The sequence below is a fragment of the Peromyscus maniculatus genome, chromosome 17 (genome assembly GCF_049852395.1).
Source record: "Peromyscus maniculatus bairdii isolate BWxNUB_F1_BW_parent chromosome 17, HU_Pman_BW_mat_3.1, whole genome shotgun sequence".
Taxonomy (NCBI): domain Eukaryota; kingdom Metazoa; phylum Chordata; class Mammalia; order Rodentia; family Cricetidae; genus Peromyscus; species Peromyscus maniculatus.
In genome coordinates, this window is record NC_134868.1 from 36629400 (window position 1) to 36636336 (window position 6937).

Genomic DNA, 6937 nt, shown 5'->3' on the forward strand with positions numbered 1-6937 from the left:
TCAAGGTCATAGGATCTAGAATCCACTAAGATAGATGCCTCTGGGTAGGTCTCTGAGGGTATTTCAAGATTTAACTGTATTTAAAAGTCTTAAGGAAACTTTGTATGCTAATTAAGAAATATAAATATTTTTAAAAGTGTTTGAACAGAATTGCCTTTGCATGAATGGACAGTTGATTGCAACATGGGTAGTTAAATAAAAATCTAATTGCCAGTTGTGGGAATACCTCCCTATGAACTATTGTTCAGGGAGGTCCCAGAGGTCCCCAGAGGAATACAGGCCACTGTCTTTCACCACAGCCAAATGGCAAGACTCTATTGTTGAAAGCACAATGTACGTAGGTTGCAGAACATAGAGAAGTCAACCTGGACCTGACTTGGAAACTTCCTCTCTACTACTTTCCCAGTACTAGGAGTGTGCTATGCAGGCCAATGGGCAGAGAGAGTCGTTCATTGGTGACTTATCCAGTGCTGGGCCTGCATGCTACAAGATCTGCCAGGTAAAATGGGCCCAATGATGAAATAGCGGCATCACTGTTGTGGAGGGTGACCAACTGCTTTTGCATTGCATTTGAGGCCTGCTACCTACAAGGAATTCATGCCTCGCACTGTTAAACTGGTCCAAAGGCCATGGCCACAGAGATTGTAGTCCCTAAAGGGAGCTTATTACTGCTGTTTTGCCAAATGTACAAGTCAAATTGCCTTAGAAATATTTGTGTTTATACCCATGATATGTACCGGTCTCAGCCTTGGTCAGAGAAGCTTCCTTTTGCAGTGGGAACAGCGGAAGCAGTGAATGCAGACTCATGACTGGTCAAAAGGCTGAGAGTAAGTGACAGTTGAGTTCCGGTCCCAAACAGGACATGACTGTCACGTACTGCCCTTTCTGTGCCCAAGGCTCAGAGACCATTCCAAAAGAGGGCAGAGAGAATGAGAGAGGCAAAGCATTTGGAGGAGGTATGGGTAACACTGACCTCTGGGCACCAAACGGCCATTGCACTCATGAACTCATAATAGCTTCAGGGACCTGCACCTGACTGAGCCCATCAACTATTCCAGCATGGATGGGGAAAGGAGGGCCCATGAGGTTCCACCCTCAAGGAGCTACTGGCAATTAATGCCCGCTGAAGGGGGCAGAGTCATTTTTCTTCAGGGGTGTGGCCACTGATAAGTTTCCCATGGGCCATTAAATAACCCTACATCTACCTACAAGCAAGCAACCAGAATTAAACCCAGGGGGCGGAGGGAGCAAGAGCGAGGCAGGATTGGGAACAAGAGAAAGAATGGGAATATGTTGGAAAGAAGAGCTCTAGATGGAGGGTATGGACATGAAAGGATGATGGGGTAGGGTGAATATGATCGGAATACATGTATATAAAGTTGTCAAAAATCATAAAGTCGTTGGGAAGATGGGCATGGATTATAGGCAAATTCTACGGCATTGTTTATAAGGAACTTGAATCTCTGGATTTTGGAGTCTGATCAGGAAGACCTTTGAAACGAGTACCCCGCAAATGCTGAGGGGTGACTGTATGCTGATAGCCTTATGTATACACTCTGACATGATTACTGTAGCCCAGTACTATTAAGTTCATGTAGCTAGAGTTCTCCCTTCTCTACTACTGAGAAATAGTTGAAATCTATTTGCCTCCTTCAATCTCTCCACTTGAAGTCACCTCAGATTGCTGCGGCCTGCTGTGGGATGTTCTGTATGTGCTGTGGGAGCCCGTTCTTGGGTTCCTCGTGGCTTTACCCAGCAGGTCCGCATAGAGGATGATTAGGACCACGAGCCTGAGGGCAGGTGTCTGAGATGGTCTGCACTTGGCTGTGCTGTGGGATGGTCTGTATGTCAAATTGCTCTGATTGGTCAATAAAAAAAACACTGGTTGACCAGTGGCTAGGCAGGAAGTATAGGCGGGACTAACAGAGAGGAGAAATAAAAGAACAGGAGGGCAGAAGGAGTCACTGCCAGCTGCCATCCTGACAAGCAGCATGAAAAGATGCCGGTAAGCCACGAGCCGTGTGGCAGGGTATAGATTTGTGGAAATGGATTAATTTAAGCTATAAGAACAGTTAGCAAGAAGCCTGCCACGGCCATACAGTTTGAAACCAATATAAGTCTCTGTGTTTACTTGGTTGGGTCTGAGCAGCTGTGGGACTGGCGGGTGACAGAGATTTGTCCTGACTGTGGGCAAGGCAGGAAAACTCTAGCTACAGCAGCCTCTCCACTGTGTTTGAGGTTGCTATCCTTAGCACGCTGGGTCCAATACTCTAAGCTTTAGCTGCCCTCAGGGACTCACCTACATTCCTTCCTGAACTGACTCCTCATGCTCTCAAGGTTCTGTGATTCCACCAAGTGGCCACGATGCTGCACTGTCGCCCTCCTACCCCAGCCTGGGCTCTGAATGCCTTGGGTGGCAAAAAAAAAAAAAAAAAAAGAAACACTCCCCACCCTGCACATGAGTGGAATTAGTTCCCTCTTCCAACAGACTTGTTCATTTATGATCATTGCTTATCAAGATCAAGTAAAACTACCAGGGAAAGTGGAATTTAGGAGGAGTCAAATTCTACAGCTGAAAACACGGGGAAGGTACATCTCAGCTTTGATGCAGCAGGCTCGAGCTATTTACTTATCAAGATTGAAAAACCCATTAAGCTTGAGGTTGTCTGAACACAAACCAAATGGCACTTTTCTGAGGCCTGTGCTATGGAGGCTGGGGAGCGAGCATGAGATTCAGAAACTGGAATGACAGGAACTGCTGATTTTTGCTTTACTTGGTTGTGGGATGGTTTATGAGCTTCCTAGATAATATCAAGAAACCAGTAAGAGAGCCTCCAGCCAGCTCCAACTTAATAGAACCATCTGTGGCGTCTGTTCTTAATATTAATTAAGCACCTAGATGTGTGAGATCTTCTCGCTGGCTGGTAGCTTCTTGCTCAGGATGTCCTAGGACCACAGGGAGCCCAGGATGGCCCTGATGTATGCATGATGGAAGACACATTTATTTCTACTCTGCTCTGTCCTCTAGCATTCAAGAACCTCCACACAATGTAAATTGTGGCTGACTTTCTGCTGCCCATGGCTGACTCTGGATTCGCAGCTTCTCCCAAGAGATATCACCATATGCAGGAAAGAACATAGACTTAGATCTAAGCAAACACTGTTGAAATCAGTTTAAATAAAACTTTATTTCCATCTATATATAACAGCATTAAATCGTACACTTATTCAAAATTAGACTTATTTTGCTAATTTGCTGTGATGAGGGTGGGGTAGTATCAGTATAAAATGGAGGGAATACTTAGACAATAAAATGGGGGGGTGTTTTTTGTTTTTATTTCTGACTTTACAAATACATGGCCTTGATCCGAGAACACTCAAGGCATCCATCTGCCCAAGGGAGGAAGATTAAGATGTCTATAAAAGGAACACAAAACAAAATTAACAACAAAATGACAAATATTCAGTTTCTGCCATTGAAATTATGGTTTGGCTTAGAACGTGATTTACTTTCAACGAAGCAAAACATTTAGAACTTTGAGAAACATTAGAAATATGGTTTAAATAAAGCAAAACAAAAGCCTTTCTGGCAAGGCTCTTACACACACACACACACACACACACACACACACACACAAGCTAAATTCATCTATTTTTTTTCCCTTCAGTGTGTTCTGTTGGACCATAGGGCTTTATGTAAGAGGCAAAGAGCAGGAGAATAGGAAAAACTTCTCTTTGCCATCCCTGAGGCGATTCTATAAAGGACAGGGAGTGAGGCAATGAGGTGGCCAGACAGATGCCACAGCACAGACATGGAATTCATGGATTCCAGTGTTGTTTATGTATGTCTCAGAGAAGGACACCTTCTAGACAGCCACAAACCCGGCAAGAAGCAGTCCATCCCCATCCTGAAGAGCAAAGCCTTGAAGTTCAGCCTCCCGGGCCACTATCTAGTCCCGCAGGATGAGGACACTGTGGAGGGCCAGAGCAGTGTCCAGGATGAGAGGGACGTGCAGCAGACACTAAGGATGGGCCATTAAGTGGAAGAGAAGACGCTCCATGGGGGTCAGCAGGCTGAAGGACACAAGGAGAAGCTGAGTCAGCCTATGATAGCTCAAGAGCATTGCCGTAGCCTCTTCATAACCTGTGAGCTCATTCACCCCCAACAGCACTCAAAAACAGTAAAGTGGCATCTCCTGAGAGGCCAGCTGACGTCACATATCACACTTCAAATCCAACCCCAAACCCGAGTAACCCTTCCGCATCAAGGGTTGTATTACCGTTGAGAGATAGAAGAATATTATTACCCAAAACTCTTTAGTCCAAAAGGTCTTAGTGATTTGGAGGGTGAGAGCAAGATTACCCACCTTAGAGATTTAGCAGTTTGTTTTTATCCACTGTTAATAGAGGAAGAGGGGTGGGGGTCTACAGTTTCTATCCATTCTTGAAGACAGAGTGCCTGCTTACAGTCCATGCATGGCTTGGTCACCGGCCAGTTTGAGACCCAACTCAGTCCCAATGGCTTCCATCAACATAAGCGGCAGAGAAAGCGAGAACAGGGTCCAAGCACAGCCAAGTCATGTTCTAGGAGCGCTTATTAACGGCCCATCTGTCATCGGTTCCTCTGCCAACTGTCAGTGTGTCTCTGGTGGCCGAGGACTGGAGACCAGGGGAGGGATGGAGGGCTGTAAAACAAACAAGCCTCTTCCTTTTGCTTTAAGGACCTGGTGTTAAGAGTGTTGAATTTCAGACACACACACACACAAACACACACACACACACACACACACACAAATATACACACAGTAACACATACACAGACAGACACACACACATAAATACACACACAGACACAGACAGACAGATACACACACACACACACAGTAACACATACACTGACAGACACACAGATAAATACAGACACAGACAGACAGACAGACAGACACACACGCGCGCGTGCGCGCGCACACACACACACACACACACACACACACACACACACACACACACACGCAATGGAACCACCACGGAAGCTTTGCTTACTGCTTATCAAAAAAAAACCTTCTGTTGTCTTTTCTTCGGTGGGACAGTACCAGACAGTTCATTTTCACTTGTCTCAGGAGATGACAGGAGGGTCAGGCCCGTGTGCCACACGGTGATAGACACTTACTTTGAAACAGAGTCCTGAACTCAATTGAGTTCTTGGAATCTGGCTCCGAACAGAGGAAACAAAATAAAGCACCAAAGCGAGAGAACAGGAGGAAGTTCTGTGCCTCAGTTGTCTCTTTGGGACCACCTGGAGCTGTGCTGCGAACTCAGTGATTCAGCTGGAGACGCTGCCCTGCCAAGACAATGCCTTTAACGTGCTTGGACTATGAACTGTATTTAATTTTAAATGAAACTGATTCGACGTGTATATGTTTTATTTACCAACAAGGCCAAATTGCTCACTCGTGTGGGCTGCTGTTACTCAGGCTTTGCAGGTGCCACTGTCTATATAAAAACAGCCCTGTCCTAAAGGGAAAACAGGAATTTTCCTACTGGCAGCTCTCAGCTTGGCTAATTAGATGCTATCAGGAAGGAAGAGTTGACCATGTTATCGAGAAGACCGTGTTATTGGAGATGGCACTGTATCCTAAAAAAAAAACCAAAACACTTAATAACTCACATTCCAGTCTCTGATTGCCATCTGGAGCAGTTACTTGGAGGAAATTTTCAGGAAACTGATAGAAATCTTCTAAAAAAGTGCCCACTTAGTTCATCACTAAAGGTGAAAGTCTCCTGGTAAAAGCAGCATTTCAATGTCATTTGTGAATCACAGTGAAAGACAAATACAGATACGATGCCAGTCTCATTGGAACTGCCATAAGGTTGATTAACTTCTCAGAGACTCATCTCATCTGTGTAAGTTAGGGGTAACAGCTTTTTAATATTAATTTAAAAATAACAGCTAAAAGGTCTATTAAAAGAAATAAAAACTAGCCGTCACCACTAGAAACCTAACAGAATGCACAAAATTCAGAACATGGCTAACACAGACCCAAGGATATGGAGTAACAGTGGCTTCCAGTCGGTGCTGGAGGGGATAACAGATGACAGCCATTTGGGGAGATCGTCCGGCTGCTGCAGAACTGAATGTACTCTCCTATAAACTGGTAATCATGGTCGGCGGCACTTACCTTCAAGTGAAGACCAAACCTATTCACAAATGTGTAGAGCAGCTTTATTCACAATTACCGAGACTTGGAACTAATTAAGATGCCCTTCAGTGGGTGAATGGGAGGGTAAAGAAGTACTCGCAGATAGGGGAATGCTAAGAAGAAACAGGGTGCCATGCCTGAAAAGACATGGAGGATCCTCAAGTGCATACTACTTAGTCAAGAAGACACGGAGCAAAGGGTGATTCCTACTAAGTGACATTCTGGGAATGACAAAAGTATATGTATATATGATTGGCAGTTGCCAGGGGTTAGGGTGAAGGGGGATGAATAGGTAGTGAACACTTTTAAGACAGAAACAAACTGTTGTTGATGCTCTTAGGAGTGGATACACAACAAAACCCATAGGATGCCCACTAGCAAGATGAAACCTAACGTAAAATACGGGCTTGACTGATAATGGCATGCCCATGTAGGTTCCTCAGTAGAACCAATACATGCTGCAGGTGGGGGCCTGACGGAGAGAGAGGCTCTGCAAGTTTGGGGGTTGAAGGTCGAGGCACACCTCTGTACTGCCCCCCTTAGAAAAATAAGGTCTTTAAAAATAACTAGCTATCAGCTCCTAGTTTTACACGTTCCCCCTGTTTTCTGGCTTTAAAAAGGAAGGAGTGTTCTAACTGATTTCTCATTTTCGTTTTAAAGTCTCAGATAAGGGAACTTGCATTACAATTACTTTGTTTCAAAAAGCGCCTCCTGTTTTCTACTAATTAGATTAGGAT

The 6937-nt window shown here is 44.8% G+C and overlaps 1 long non-coding RNA gene across 1 annotated transcript; it reads right to left on the minus strand.

The window, feature by feature from the left end:
• Positions 1-3169: 3169 nt before the first annotated feature.
• Positions 3170-4749, minus strand: LOC143269114 (uncharacterized). The gene is made up of 2 exons (XR_013045474.1): positions 4368-4749; positions 3170-4074 (listed from the first exon to the last, which is right to left on the minus strand). It is a non-coding gene; the product is annotated as an uncharacterized LOC143269114 (long non-coding RNA).
• Between the last annotated feature and the right edge of the window lie 2188 nt (positions 4750-6937).